Source organism: Lissotriton helveticus, chromosome 9 (genome assembly GCF_964261635.1).
Source record: "Lissotriton helveticus chromosome 9, aLisHel1.1, whole genome shotgun sequence".
NCBI classification, from domain to species: Eukaryota; Metazoa; Chordata; class Amphibia; order Caudata; family Salamandridae; genus Lissotriton; species Lissotriton helveticus.
The window spans coordinates 926599683-926615960 of NC_136070.1; the positions used below are offsets into that span (position 1 = coordinate 926599683).

Sequence of the window (16278 nt, forward strand, 5' to 3'; positions counted from 1 at the left end):
AAGTTGGTAATGCCAGTTCCAGGATAGATGTCGTTTTCACCGGGACCGTCGGTTCAGGGCATTGAAACTTCATCTCCAGGAACGGGGGAACTTTACTAGAAAGCGACCATGGTCACTCGACTCCAAATCGCTTTGACACAACCTCTTGAGGAAACAGGTAGGTCAAAGAGTGACTGTTTTGGGCGGTGGGGTGGGGTAGGTGCTATGGAAAGGACACCTTTCCAGTTCTCCCCTGAATGCAATGCAAAATTTACTTGGTCCGATCAGCAGCGGGTGTTTTTCTATAGACCACAACAATGCAACATGCTCCTGTGTGAAGCATTCAGGTGCAAGAACAATATCTGGCACTGATGCAAAAACCTTTGGGCACACCACAAAATGCAGACACAGCAGGAAGGAAGAGGAATTACCACCACACCACAGCACAGCCCACTGGACAAAGACTACCTCTAGATACTCTGTCCCAAGTTATTCCCTCGAAAATTAATTCCTCAAGAGTTTGACCTCCAAAGCAGTCCTAGGTCGAGGCAGAGTACCCCTGCTGAGGGAGTTGGTCATTGAACCCCAAAACCACCCTGAATATTCACTTCAGGGGTTCCTTCAGCCCAGAGCAAGCCTCCGGCAAGGGTCGCTGACCACTGCCATCCATCCTCACTGCCTCGACCCGGAAGCTCTTAGAAGCCAGTCTCTGACAGATATCCATGTCAAAGATGACTCCAATACCCTCTCCGAGAATGGCTCTGAAACAGGCTTCAGTTCCGCTGTCAGAATCATGTGTGGCCCGACCACCATTGAGTTTCCTCAGGTGCCCGATGAAAGGCAGAGGAGAACATTTATCCATTCCTCCATGAGAAAGAGCCATTCCAGCCCAGTCTCATACTCCTCCCATCCCAAAGAAGAGGAAGCCCAAATTTGACAAACACATCTTCGAGTAGCGTTAGGCCTATCCTAACCCCAGGAAGGGTAGGGATAGGACCACCATCCCATCACCACCACCTCTGTGGCCTTGCACTCCAATACCACCTTTTCTGCCTTGTACACCATCACCACATCCACCAACTCACACTAACTCAGACCAAGCAGCCCCTATGATCCCCAAATCCTTATTAAAAACCTACTATACCTGTAGAGGGGGAGATTCTTAGGATTGTCCTGGGGGGGGGGTCAACCTGATAATGCTCCCGGACTCCGAACCCTAACCCTGTTAAGGATTCCACACCAGACAATACCACTTCCTACCACAGTCATACAGAAAGTAGAGCAACACCCCAAGATAAAGAGCCATGTGGTAGAGGAGAAGGACAATGTTTTATTTGAGACCCCCTCCAGGAAACAAAAATCTCTTCAGTATCTTCTTATGCTCCGAAGGAAGCTGCAGTCATGTGCATCCAACTTTAAAAATCCCGTGAAAGTTAGGATTGTCACCCCACAGGCTGAAGAAAAATTAAAACGTGGCCTCATACGATCCGGTCACATTTGAGGACATGTCTCACATGACTCCCTGCTTGTCCACACTGTAGGAAAGAGTACTTCGGCTGAGGCAACAGGATTTTATCCTCCTCCAGACAAAGAGAGCAAGAAGACCGAAGAGTGGGAAGCGTGTGAGGTTTGCTGCCCAGTAGAATATTGCTAATTTGGTCCAACTGCTCTACAGGTATGATCACTATCACTTGGAGGAGATGGAGGAGTTAGTTAAACACTCCATGAAGCCTACCACAAGAGAGGACAAGAGCTGCCAGTGGGAGAGAAGGTGATATCAACCGCGAACGTCAGGTGTGCATTGGACTCTGCTGATACTCCAGTCGGGAGATTAACATCGACATCCTGTTAAAACACCATTCTTGTCACAGAGTCTCATGTTTCAGATATGAGTGTCCTAGGTGATTGGAAGCACTTGTTTGGGCCTCCGTTGGAGACAATAACAGAAAAGGTTCATTATTATAATATTTTTTTTTAAAAGACACCCAGATTATCATAGGTGCACTAAAGATCTCAACACCTAGGTCTGCCTTACGGAAACAGTAGCTATGGGGAGGCTACAAGTCATCTACTCCCCCTTAGATGCCAGGGTATCATCAGCCATGGCGCCTCTGCCTCCAAGAAGCAGTGACTACCCTGTTGATTACAGATGTGTTAGGAGAAGGTTGAGGTTCTTCCGTCCAGAATTGGATGAAATAAGCTCCAACAAAAGGGTTCTCTCAGTAGTTTAGCAAGGGTACTGCCAAGAGTTCCACACCACAAATCATATCTCCTTGCCGATGTTTACTCAGTTTCAAACATCTGTGACAGGAAGCAGTAGAAGCTCCCAATACAAATGCTGTTGAGCTGGTGCCCCTTCACCAGTGTGGCCAAGGAGTCTACTCCCTGATCCCCAAATAGGACGGAATTCTGCAGCTTGTGCTGGATCCCAGACTGCTGAACTGGTACATCCTGTTGAAGCGCTTTCACATGGCCACCCTGCAAAATGTCACTCTGCTGCTCTGCATGGGGACTCTATAGTGGTCCTCAACTTTCAAGGACACCTACTTCCTCATCCCCATACATCTGGCACATCCCCACTGCCTGTGTTTTTTGGTACATGGTCAATACTACCAATTCAAACTTCTACCCTTTGGGGTTACACACCCATTTAAAGAGCCCAGAACCCATTGGGAATGGCCATCATCCGTGTCTCAGCCATGCATGCTCCCTGTCCTCTTGAAGATAGGGCTTTATAGCCCAAGCATGTTTTTTTAATATGGATCAGAAAAAAGAGTAGCTGTGTAATGGGCCTGGTAATAGCTACCTCTGTGGTGTACCTTCGGCACCTCTGGGATCGGGGAGAGCTAACCTTATCCATGGAGGACCTAGGCAAATGGTTTGGTACATAACATCACAAGACCACCAAAATAATGAGCCTTAACTACCAATCACATTGTTTCAGGTTTGAGAACCAGAAGAGTGCCTCAATCAACTGGACTTGATTTTTCAGGCAAACTATGAATGACAAAGTGGTTTCCAAATCACCCTAAACAAGCTTCTATAGTATAAAGACCTTTGGGAAACCAAGCTCTTCGTGAACTTTACAGTCCAGACATACATGGATTCTGCACTTATCTTTTAAAATGTCCCTAGTGTTACGGAATCAAACCAAACAAAGGGCACAAATTACAATGGAAATTAGAATTCCAAGTGTAATTTTAGTAAATCCCCAATAACCAACCTTCCTTTGCACGGATCCAGACCTTGACTCGCGCTTGCCCATTGCCAACGAGCACCTTATGATGGGGGGCTTAGGAATGACCAATTTATACCTTTATTACTTTACTTCCCAACTTCTGGTGATACACGACTGGCTCAATGGGGGTTGGTTGGACCCAGCTTACAGACTGGAACTGTTGATTTTGGGGTTCCCTCAAATTGTAGCTCTGCTGTACGAATCCCGATCCCCCGCGGCACCCCTCCGGTGACCAGAGCAGTTTTCCACACCTGGAGGGCTGCGCTCCGACATACTAAATGGGATACACATATGATATCCCAACTGGTATTATTCAAAGACAATTATAAATGATATGTAAACAACATTATCAGAAGGAAGCGACACCACACCGGACTGAACGCCACGCCGCTCGTCTCTCTCCTGAGATTGATTCTTACAGGACCGATCACTCCTGGATCGGCACACGGGACCCCGCAGCGGATTCGCTCGCATAACCGGACTCATGCCGATTCTACCGTGAACCCCCCATTGCGCCTTCACTCCGCAATTCCTGATTCATTGGAGCCTTCACCCACACTCCTGGCTTTGCCACCCCGGACTCTCTTGAACGAGTAGCCACTCTTGCACTGCGACCAACCCAGTCCTGAAGAAGATCCCGATTCAAGTGGATCGAAACGCCGTCGACCGTTCAGCGCGTTCATAGGCGCTTCATACAAAGTGATTCACGAACATACAAATAGAAATGTACTCGTCAAGTCACCCGAAATCATTTATCGTCGTCTAATCACTGTATATATCCCTGCACTAGTCGCTTTGCGCCGCCCTCGCGGATCACATTGTCACTTGCGCCGCTACCGTGTTCTTCACCCACGCACACCTAGCACCAAGTACAGTTTGGGTTGTCATCCATTGTTTTAATTGCTTAAGTGCAGTGCTGTCACAACAGCCAATTACCTTGTTTGCCTTCATTTTCGTTATATTCCTATAAAAAATGATGCCATGAGCACATGTAATAACCAAGAAAGAGTCTCCTCACTTCCTTCTGATAATGTTGTTTACATATCATTTATAACTGTCTTTGAATAATACCAGTTGGGATATCATATGTGTATACCATACTACCTACCCCAATCCCAACACGGTTGACGGGTGTATGCTCCTGTTGTACATACAATACTAAATTGGATAGCACACATATACAACAAATGCCCCTCTGGCACAGCACTTGCTGCGAGAGGTGGTGAAGCAACAAGGTTTTGGGAGACTGGACCTCATTGGTATCTCGCAACTGGGTGATGTGTGGTCAGGGTCACACATGCTATCCTTTCAAGAACTCCAGAATACTTATGCACATACCTCCACACAATTCTACAAATATCTCCAACTGCGACACGCACTCCTCACTCATGTAGAACAAACTGACCCACTCCCGGAGTTTAGTCCATTGGAGGCCAAGCTTCTTATATGTGCACTGGGCAAGGGAGGGATTTCCAAAATCTATCATACATTGATAATCAACACTTCAGGTACCATGGATAGCCTTAGGACCCATTGAGGGGTTGGCTGGGTCCTCTTGAGGATGATGATAGGCGGGACGCAAGGATGGCACCTAGGACCATCACCATCTCCTACAGGATGCACCTGATTCAGACATACCATCTACATTGTGCTCACCTTATCCCGGCTAGGTTGCACCAGGCAGGGTTCCTTTCTGAACCCGCCTGCCCCCGCTGTGGGGGCACTCCTGACGACTTTTACTACATGGTGTGGTCGTGCTCCAAGATCCGGGAGTTTTGGACTGTGGTGGTGGGGGAATTAACTAAAATCCTGGGTTGGGAAGGCACCCTTTCACCCTTGGTACTCCTGCTGGAGGTGTTGGAGGGCTCTGGGGCTTGAGAGCAGATCGAGCATTCCTGGGTACAGCGCTCATGGTTGCCAAGCGGGACGCTGCAGTTTGCTGGAAGAATCCTGCACATCTCACCTTCTCGCACTGGAGGCAGGGGATGGACTGGAGCGCACAACAAGCATGTCTAATAGGCCCGGGGATACCCCTTGAAACTTGGTCATGCATGGGGAAATGGCTGGAACAATTTGTCTAGGACCTCACCTTTTGACACATGCATTGATGTGTTGCCCTTGATTTACGGTATTCTACTACCCTTCTGGCCTGTGCTGTGGTTAGCTGCTGTAACACTTTCTACTATAATAATTGCGTACCTCTTGTGCAAAAATTCAATAAAATATATATATATTTTTTTTAAAAACCTCTTCCGCAATCTGGACAGTATTTTAAAGGATCACTGCTGCGATACACCTATACCTCTTTTGGAAACTTTAACTCACGTTTGTCAAATGAGGCTAAATGTACCCTTAATTCAGATATTCCAGAGTAAAAGATTTTCTGATTACACAAATTAGAGGTACTATCACACTTCTTTAATAAGCATATATATATGTATGCTATGTTAGTGAAAATAAGAATGGCCCCCATAAAACATGTTATTTGGAAAAATGAATATGGATATATACTTGCCCATTTATTACTACAAAACACTGGCCAACTTTCACTTTACTACAATCGCACACCATGTTTCTGTGACTTCACAGAGAAAAACAGATCTGCTAATATTCACAAAGCATATTCTATATGGGCCCGATTCACAAAAGTAATCTGAGACAAAATCCTAATTTTACTACTTTCGGTATTCACAAAGTGCATTTAAGAGTAGTACAGTTAGGAATCCTAACTTTACTACTCCTAAATGCCCTTTGTAAATGCCAAAAGCCGTAAAGTTAGGAGTTTGTCTCAGTGAAGCCTAACTTAAAACCAAAACTTAAGTTTAACTGAGGCAAAATCCTAACTTTACAACTTTTGGTATTCACCAAGGGCATTTAGGAGTAAATGCACTTTGTAAATAACGAAAGTCGTAAAGTTAGGATTTTGTCTCAGATTACTTTTGTGGATCGGGCCCTAAGTGGAGTGGTGTGGCTCACTGGTTAGAGGCGGCAGACCCGAGAGCAGAGAACGGCCTGGGACCAGGGTTCGATTCCCGACGCGGCAGGGTCTTGGACCAGGATCAGCGGACTCGATAATTCTCGCCTCGGTGCCTACTCTAACCAGGGATCTCACTCGGCAACTCTGGGCATTAAGCTTGCCTCATCTCCACAACGGCCCCTCACAAACGCCGGGGATGCCTGGTTTCACCCTGGAGACTCCCAGAAGGGAATATCTCACAGGGAAAGCCAGGACGGGTTCCCCAGCGGTCTATAGCGCTACGAGGCCTGCGGTGCGGGTAGCAGTGCGCTTTACAAGACACACAATTTACAATTTTATTTATTTATGAGTTTATCCAACCTGAATAGATGTAACCCCTTGTGTCCTTGTTCCCATTAGATGCCTTTCTTTATTACTACTACTGAAGTACGAAATAAACATTATATGCATATCCGCAACGTCTAATATGTCATTTATTACAATCGCTGACAGAGTTAAGGGCCATCAAGAATCAATTGAGATTTTCCCTTTTGTGAGCCAAGGCTCGCTCAAAAAGAGTAACAGCATATTACATATACTAAGTCCATAAAGTCAATTTCACACTTTTTGAGAAACGCCCAATTAAATATTTTGGAAGCTCTTATTTAAATACAATGCGCATTCCTCATATAGAACAGTAACATTCCAACACATTAACATTACAAAATTAAGCCATTTAACATTTTCAACATAATCAAAACAAAAAACACTACTATAACAGTATCTCAACCCTTCTGTAACAAAACCATCTCCAGACACAATAATCGCAGAAATGTGTTTAAAGTAATACACAAACATTACACAATTGCTAAACAAATTCTACTCAATTTATTATTATTTGAAGGTCTTGCATTTTTCACAGCAGTAACATTAAAATACCTAAAATCGACATTTCAGACCTCAGCAAACGTCTCATAACATTACAAAGTATATTTACCATCCAATTTCACATTGTAAGCACTACATAATATCAGATTAAGTTGCTCGTAAAAGAGGAAGAAGACTTTAATTTCTGAATTTATTTTTTTCTTTAATTTTGGGGGGCAGAATGTAGCAACATAGCAGAAAATCTTAACTCCACTTAAACTTAGTTTTATTATTATCATTATTTCTTTTAGACAATATGCCGGGACGCAAAGTCATTTGCAAGGCTCTGAAGAGTATATTACCCTTCCCTTCATTGTTTTTTCTGCTCAGTCTATATTTTTAGGTCGAGCCTGGGCAGCGCATGCGCTGCTCTGCGAGGCATGCTGTACTGAGGTAAGGACTTGAAGCTCCGCCCACTCTCCGCCCATATTTTTCATTGGCTTGCATCATTGTTCACTGTAAACTGTGGCTGTTCATTAGTCAAAAGGCTTAGTAGTCTCTCCTACATACCACCTTGTCTAATTTTTTAACCTCCCATGGCGACACCCCCGTAGGCTTTAATTACAACCTCCAAGCACTATTTTTTTCAAATAGCTTTGTCCTGCCTGCGCAGGCAGGACAGCTCTCTCCCAACAGTTTTAAAACATTTTATAGCACGCATTTGCAATGCAATAGGTCTCGCATTTGCGAGAGTTTAAGCTACTGGCATTGTAAATGACAATGCCTTTTTATAATCTGTTTTAAAAACAACACAAATAAAAGTCATTGTCATTTCCAATGGCAATAGCTCAAACTTTCGTAAATGTGAGACCTATTGCACTGCAAATGCTTGTTTGTTTTTACCTAGTAAGACGAAGACTCCTGCAAACTAAGAGGTCTCCTTGTTAAATAGACTGTGTAACATTACTCCCTCCAGCTACACAGAGCTGGAGGGAGCAATGTTATCTCTAGACACAGGCCTTTATTTCTTTTAATGACCACGCCCATTTAAAATGTTCGGCTACTTGCCCATAACTGGGTCTTTCACTTCGATGCGTGGGGCCGGGGGGTATGTTTGGAAAATGAGGAAAAGATTGCCAGGTGTTACACTAACATACCTATGTTGTCCGGGCCAATTGAAAAAAATCTACCATGTTAGCCCATATTTGGGAGAGCCCTGTCCAGAAAAATATTTAAATATTTAGTACCCATTCTCTGCTTATAAGCCCACATGATGCCAAACAATACTAAATGATACGTTAAACTTTAACAGGGTCACACAAAAACAGGTGAAATATGTCTGGCCCTGGACCCCAAACATCCTTAAGAACACACAGGGTAGAAAGACAGAGTTAGTGGTAGTGGTAGGCAGAGAACGACATAGAAATAAAATCTACAGAGATCAAGTAGAAAGTTTACTTTCCCAGGGGGCACTTAGAAGGTGGGGCCCCTGGGCAATTACCCACTTTTCTGATGCCTTAAAACATTTCTGGGGGGGCGTGGCTAGCAGCCGGGAATGGCGGACGCGTGAAGCGTGAGCTCCCTGAGGCAGCACGGCCTTATGTAAAATCCGTCATATCTATCCTTAAAATCCCCCACCAGAAGGAGCGGTAACCGGGTCCGGTAAGATAGAGGCATCTTCCGGTCCTGCCCCGGCGCCTGTACGAGGCCGACAACTGAACTTATTTGCCCCGGAGTTTCTGGGCCTGCGGCTGGAGTGAGACCCCGACCTCGAGTGCCTCCCCGACCCCGGCGGAAGTGAGGGCTGGTCGGATCGAACCCGGAGGTGTCCCCCGCCCCCCCCCCCCCGCCTGGAGCGCCGAGAGGGGTGACCCGGCGCCACACTGTAGATCCTGCACTACCGCTGGCGGGCGGAACAGCGAAAAAGCCCGCCAACACCTGGAGACATCACCGGAGAGTCTCGGTGATTGCAGACACAGAAAAGCAAACGAACGGTGAGCCCTGCGGAAGCGGGGATCCCCCGAGGGAGGAGAGATCTGCAAGGAGGCAGTACAGTGACGGACCGGGCTGCGCCCCTTCGCCGTCTGTTGACCCATACTCGGCCACACGTGGAGCCGGACACCGGGGCTGCCGGCGGGTCCCCCCGGGGTCCCGCTTGGAGCGGAGACAACAGAGTGCACATTGGAGTGGCCGGGGGAGAAGGCGGCAATAGCGGGAGCAGTGGTGGGCCAGCCAGGACAGACACAAGCGTGATGCTTCCCAGACGGCGGTAGCCTCGCTGAGATAACGACTTGCAGCGCAGCATACACCGAACAGCGCCAACTACGAGTGACGGGGCGCACACGTGAGGGACCAAGTCCACCGGTGCACCGAGCAGAGCTGTGGCCAAACACCGAGACCAGCACCGCCTAAGCGCGCCTTGTCACGGAGCGACACAGCACAGCGCGCAATCGTTAGGAACTGGAAGGACTTCAACAGGCGCCACTCCAGAAGTAGAAGGTACCAAGAAAGTCACGCTGGAAGACATCATGAAAACCCTCTCCGAAGTGCGGACTACAGTGGGCTCTATCTCCTCCGAGGTCACTCTACTGCGAGCCGACTTCCAGAAAATGACAGAAAGAGTGTCGCAGGTAGAAGTGGTCACGAAATCTCTTGTGGAGGACACTTCGGAGTTACAAATAGCTATGGAGCGAATGGACAAGTTCACTCGACAACTGCAGGACAGGCTGGACGACCAGGAAGGGCGTTCCCGGAGAAATAATGTACGCATCCTTGGTCTTCCGGAGACGGAGGGGAAGAGAGCAATGGACCTCTACATAGAGGACCTCATCAAAACCAAACTCCAACCTAAAGGGCTGTCACACTTTTTCTCAGTGGAGAGGGCGCACAGGATGCCGGGAGGCGAACCCAAACCGGGTGCAGCACCAAGGCCGGTGCTGGCACGTTTGTTCAACTTTAGAGACAGGGATGCGATTTTACAGGCGGCGAGAGTCTCACCACCAGTCAAACTCCACAACTCCACCTTGGCATTTTTCCCTGACTACACAGCGGAAGTAGCCAGACGCCGGAAATCGTTTACAGAGGTGAAAAAGGTATTGCGGGACAGAGAGCTGCAGTACTCAATGTTATTCCCTGCAAAATTACGAGTGGTGGCCAACGGGAAGACGTGGTTCTTCGACAAGCCGGAAGTGGCACAAGACTGGCTTGACGGCTGGAGACAGGTGGGCCAACCTCGACGGCCACACAGAGATCGACCTAACCAACGGAACGGCGACCAAGCAGGAAGGCAGACTGAACATCTGAAACAGCGGGCGACCTCAGCGAGGGCGGAATCCGAAACGGAGCAGACTCCAATTGACTCTGGCCAGCCGGGACCCATCTGAGATTTGACCTTTGGAGGGAGGGGCAGGATATGAGAAAAGGACCTGGGCCTGGTGCTGCGAAGTAAGGTGGGCAGAGCCGGTGCCTGTAGGGGATTCACCAACCCCACAAGCAAGTAAGATAGTGTGGGATGGGAAAGAGCACTCTGCACAGTTGGGGGAACGGGCGGGGGTTTGTCCGTGGCGCAGGGGAGCAGGGAGGGGGGATGGGAGGGGAGTTACACGGTTATTGTTCTTGTTAGTAGTCATCAAACACACCACAGGGTACTTGAACGCACACGACACTGTGAGTTTCTCTAGCTCTGCCACGAAGCGTTGCACGTACAGTGAACCCCCACGGGGACAGGTGAGCCTGGCGACTGTCCATGGCATGCTGCGATGCATGGGTGCTCTGGGCTCTGTGCTGCCTCTACACCTTAACATTGGGAACTACATGTACACCAAGACCAGCCCTGTGGTACACAGGATGCCACTCAGACGATCCCATGGCCCGACACTTACATACTACGCCCACTGAAGGGGCGGGCGGGACCTTTGAGGTGCCCCCCCTGCGAATACTTACGTGGAACGCCAGGGGATTAGGAGATAAAATAAAGCGGGGATTAGTGTTACAGGCACTGAAACGTCATGGCCCTGATCTGATTCTACTGCAGGAAACGCACCTCACGGGACCAGCATGCAAGGCACTTGACAGGCGTGGATATGTCATGGCGGCGCATGCGGAATTCACGTCTGGCTCCCGAGGGGTAGGGATACTTATGAAAAAGACGTCACCCTTCATGGTGGCACACCACAAAACGGACGAGCAGGGTCGTTTTGCGGCAGTACATGGGCAGTGGGAGGGAAGACCCCTCAACGTAGTGTCGGTTTACATCCCCCCGGCACTCCACTCTGTGGCTTTGCCTGCACTGGGCGGCTTCCTTTTGGACCTTCCAGAAGGTGACACAATCATAGGGGGGGATTTTAATGCGATTATGGACCCAACACTAGACACATTTCCCGCTAGAGACCGCCATAGAGGGACTCCACTTCTCCCGGGATTCCTAGAGGCAATGGGCATTACAGACGTTTGGCGTCACCTACACCCCACAGAGGCACAGTACACATACTACTCTGCAGTTCATAATAGCTTAACACGCATTGATTACTTTCTGTTTCTTGGGGCAGGAATGGGAAAGGTGGACAAAATTGACATCCTACCCAGAGGGATCTCCGACCACTCACCGATGTCCCTGTCACTCACCACAAAAGAAAAGAGACGTACGAGAATTTACCCAATATACCCGAACTACCTCACAATCCCGAAGATCAGGAAAGAACTCCAGTTAGTGACCACACGCTACTTTGAGGAGAATACGGGCTCAGTGTCCTCCCCCTCGGTACTTTGGGAAGCTTATAAAGCGGTCCTGAGAGGGGGGGCTATGGCAGCGATAACAGGGCATAAGAGAGAGTGCAGGAGGGTCCTTACAGAGATCGAGCTGGCACTACACGCCGCAAACACTGCTCACATGGCTGACCCCTCCCCAGAAACAGCGCACGCACTACATTTAAGACAACAGCAACACCGGGCCCATCTTACGGTGACAGTCCAAAATCACATCACGGACACAACCAACAGAGTATACGACGTGGGAGACAAGGCTGGGAAAATGCTGGCATGGCTAGATAAGAAGGGGAGGGGGAGTGGTAAAGGTATTCAGCAACTATACTCACATGACGACCAAATACAGACACACCCGGAAGACATAGTATATACCTTGGCGGACCACTTCCGAGAAATATACACCCCTGAGCGAGAGGTTACTGCCCAAGAGGCAGCACTCGCACTTACACACATTGACATCCCCAAGCTCGCACCAGAGGCAATACAGGACCTAGAATTAGATCCGACGGAAGACGAAATTCAACTGGCAATTCAGGCACTGCACTCAGGTAAAGCGATGGGTTCTAATGGAATACCTTTGGAATGGTATAAATCGCGGGCTGACACATTAAGTAAGCCTTTGCGAAAAATGTACATGGAAAGTCTGGAGAAAGCAATCCTACCACTGGACCAACGCACAGCCACGATAGTGGCTATACCAAAGCCGGGCAAACCTCCGTCTCGGTGCTCATCGTACCGCCCCATTTCACTGATCAACGCAGAGGCCAAGATACTAGCGAAACTGCTGGCCACTCGCCTGATACAACACCTACAATCGCTGATACACCCTGACCAATCAGGCTTCATGCCTGATAGAAGTACGTCTCTGAATCTCAGACGACTCCATGGGGTGATAGCACGAGCGCACCTTATCCCCGAGAGGGCGGTTATTCTTTCTCTCGATGCCAAAATGGCATTTGATCTAGTGGAATGGGAGTATCTGTTTGCGGTGCTGGGACGGATGGACTTTGGACCGAAATTCATAGCCTGGGTGAGATTACTATACACACAGCCGGTGGCGCAGGTCGTGGCAAATGGCCACATCTCACAGACATTCCCACTGGGCAGAGGGACTAGGCAGGGTTGCCCGCTGTCACCCCTACTCTTCGCCCTGGTGATAGAGCCACTGGCAATCCTGCTCAGAACTACACCATTGATCAAGGGAATCACGTGGGAGGATGGATGGGAAGACAGAGTGTCCCTTTATGCGGATGACATGATGATCTATATGGTGGAGCCCGAAAGCGGCATCCCAGCATTACTAGATTTATGTGACACGCATGGTAAAGCATCGGGATACACTCTGAACTGGACTAAATCGGTGGTATACACACTACATGGTCGAGACCCGGTGCTGCAGGAGAACTGCCCCTTACAGTTAACTAGTGATTCCTTTAAGTACCTGGGCATTGTCATTGCAAGGAACGCAACAAACTTTTTCAACAAAAACTTGCAGCCACCCATGGAACGCCTTCGGGCGGATGTTAAACATTGGGCGGCCTTGCCGTTGACTCTCCTAGGGCGCGCTGCACTCTACAAAATGATGGCTCTTCCCAGGTTCCTCTATGTGCTGGAGAATACTCCTTATCTCGTGGAACCGAGATACTTCAAGCAAATTGCGGCGTTGGTTTCAAACCTGCTTTGGAACAACGGCCCGGCACGAATAGCGTATGACAAACTGACAAGGAGCTGGTACGAAGGAGGCGTAGCCTTGCCTAACATACAGCTGTATTACTGGGCGGCGCATCTAAAAACAATCAACCAGTGGATACATGCCCCAAGGACCGACCCAGCGTACAAAGCTGACTGGGCACAACTAGGTGCGGATGGCATGCTTGCAGTACTATATAACAAGCCACAGGTACGGAAACTTTGGGGCCCAACGCACCACACTGCGACCATATGGCACATTGCACAAAAGCGATTGGGTTGGCAAGGTAAACTCACCAAACTGACACCGCTTTGGGACATAAAAGCATTGGGGGCTCTACGCTCCTGCAAGGGATTCACGCAGTGGGACCGTATAGGAATATCCACAATCGGAGACCTCTGGGACAAAGGTACGGTGATCGGGTTTCCACAATTACAACAACAGTACGACCTGGGCCCGACTGAGACATTCCGATATGTACAGATAAGGCATGCATTGCTTAGAGCGATCCCAGCGGGAACGGACCTACCAGAATCCTCGCCACTAGAGGACAGACTCTTAACTGAATTCATGCCGCAAAGCGCCACATCACTCACATATAAAAAATTGATCAACAATCTGAGGGACCCAACAGACAGACTGAGAGATAGATGGGTGGGGGATGTAGGAGAGGTTACGGAATCAGAGTGGAATGAGGCAATGGCGTCCCCACGAGAGGTCGGAATCTCAGCAAAATTCAGATTGGTGCAGCTGAAAATCTTACACCGTATTTATTACACTAGGACACTACTTCACAGAATACATCGAGCGTCACATCCCTACTGTCTACGGGGGTGCGGGGAGGAAGGGACGCTATACCACACAATCTGGGAATGCCCACAGATACGAGAATTCTGGAGACAGGTTATGCGCACCATCTCGCAAACACTTAGGGTCTCAATTTTACCTGAACCCCGAAAATGCCTATTGAACATTTGGGACCCTAATGACCTGAATAGGCATGGACAGATATGGGCTACCCTAGCCATGATGGTGGCAAAGCGAGATATTGCGCAGAAATGGGGAGCGCCAGATACGCCTACAGCATATAGGTGGGGTAACAACATGGACAAGCTGATGATTACCGAAAGAGCAGTGTACGTAAGGATTAGTTACTTACCTGTAATCCTAGTTCTCTTCCAGGGGTATCCTCATCAAAGTCATAAGCATTAGAATATTCCCGCCCATGCGCGGGACCCCGGAAACAATATATTATATGTGCCCCACATATATATAGACATATATATATAAATATATATATATATATATATAAAAAATAAGCAATTGCAGCCAAATAAAACAACAGAGCTGTAATATGCTGTGAAGAATTTCCACCATACAGTGTATTTTGCATTAGAAACATGAGAAACAACACCAATGCTTGTTTAGAAACTGTTTTAATGCTTAAAAAACAGTAGAAATTCTCATAACACACTGTAAACATATACAGCTCCCAGGCTGCATTGCAAATCCCCAGTCTAAAAAGACTGAAAAGCTAACCTGTAGCTGAATGCACTAAAACTGACGCTGTGCCTTTAAGGCACCTCTGCCCCTAGCTTCCCATCATGCCTCAGGGGTTACAGTTAGGTCAGTTGTTCTTTTCGGAGACTGAAAACCAAACCATGGTAATAACAGGTTATAAAACATCTCCTATTAATAAACAAAGTCCTTTGCCCGGGGAGGCGGGAGGGTTGCTTATGACTTTGATGAGGATACCCCTGGAAGAGAACTAGGATTACAGGTAAGTAACTAATCCTTCTCTTCCAGGGGATCCTCATCAATAGTCATAAGCATTAGAATAGAGTAGCGAGCCTCACCTCATCCCTGCGGGCAAAGGAATCAACAGATAACATTCATATCCGTAGGCCCAAGAATAGGCCTTACTCTACCCAAAAAGGTTTCTCAAGGAGGCTTGCCCTACTTGAGAATCCGCTCTGGAATCAGACTCTAGGCAATAATGCCTTGTAAAAGTATGGACTGATTTCCATGTCGCAGCCTTGCATATTTCTGACATAGGAATGTCATGCAAAAAAGCTATTGTGGCTGCTTTCCCTCTAGTGGAATGAGCTTTGGGTGAATTCAACAAAGGTTTGCCAGCCAGCTGGTAAGCTAGTTTGATACAAGAGACAATCCATCTGGAGATGGATCTTTTGGCTGCTGCAAACCCGGTCCTCATAGCACCATAATTGACAAAGAGTTGGTCTGTCTTTCTGGTGTCCTTCGTTCTTTCTAGGTAAAACTTTAGCACCCGTTTAAGATCTAACGAGTGTAACGACCTCTCAGCTGGGGTCGATGGGTTAGGAAAGAACGAAGGAAGGGTAATCGTTTGATTTATGTGAAAATCCGATACCACCTTTGGAAGGAAAGATGGGTGAGCCCTCATTACCACTCTGTTGTGGTGAAACACAGTGTAAGGTTCCTTGGTGCAGAGTGCTTGTATCTCGCTAACCCTGCGCGCAGAGGTTATTGCCACCAAGAAGGCCGCCTTCCAAGTGAGATGCTGCAAGGAGGCCTTGTGTATAGGCTCAAACGGTGTAGACATCAGTCTGGAGAGAACCAGGTTCAACTCCCAGGGAGGAGAAGGATTTCTCACAGGGGGATAGACCTTCTTTAATCCCTGAAGGAAATCCTTCACTACTGGGACCTGAAAAAACGATGTTTGTGTAGGTGATTTTCTGTACGCTACTATGGCGGATAAATGAACCCTAATAGAAGCGTATTTCAACCCTGATGTCGCTAAGTATA

At 48.0% G+C, this 16278-nt stretch overlaps 1 protein-coding gene across 2 annotated transcripts in view; it reads right to left on the minus strand.

Moving 5' to 3' along the window:
• LOC144782014 (ras-related protein ORAB-1-like) overlaps positions 1-16278 on the minus strand; it is a 141995-nt gene that overhangs the window by 2191 nt on the left and 123526 nt on the right. The window lies entirely within an intron of this gene.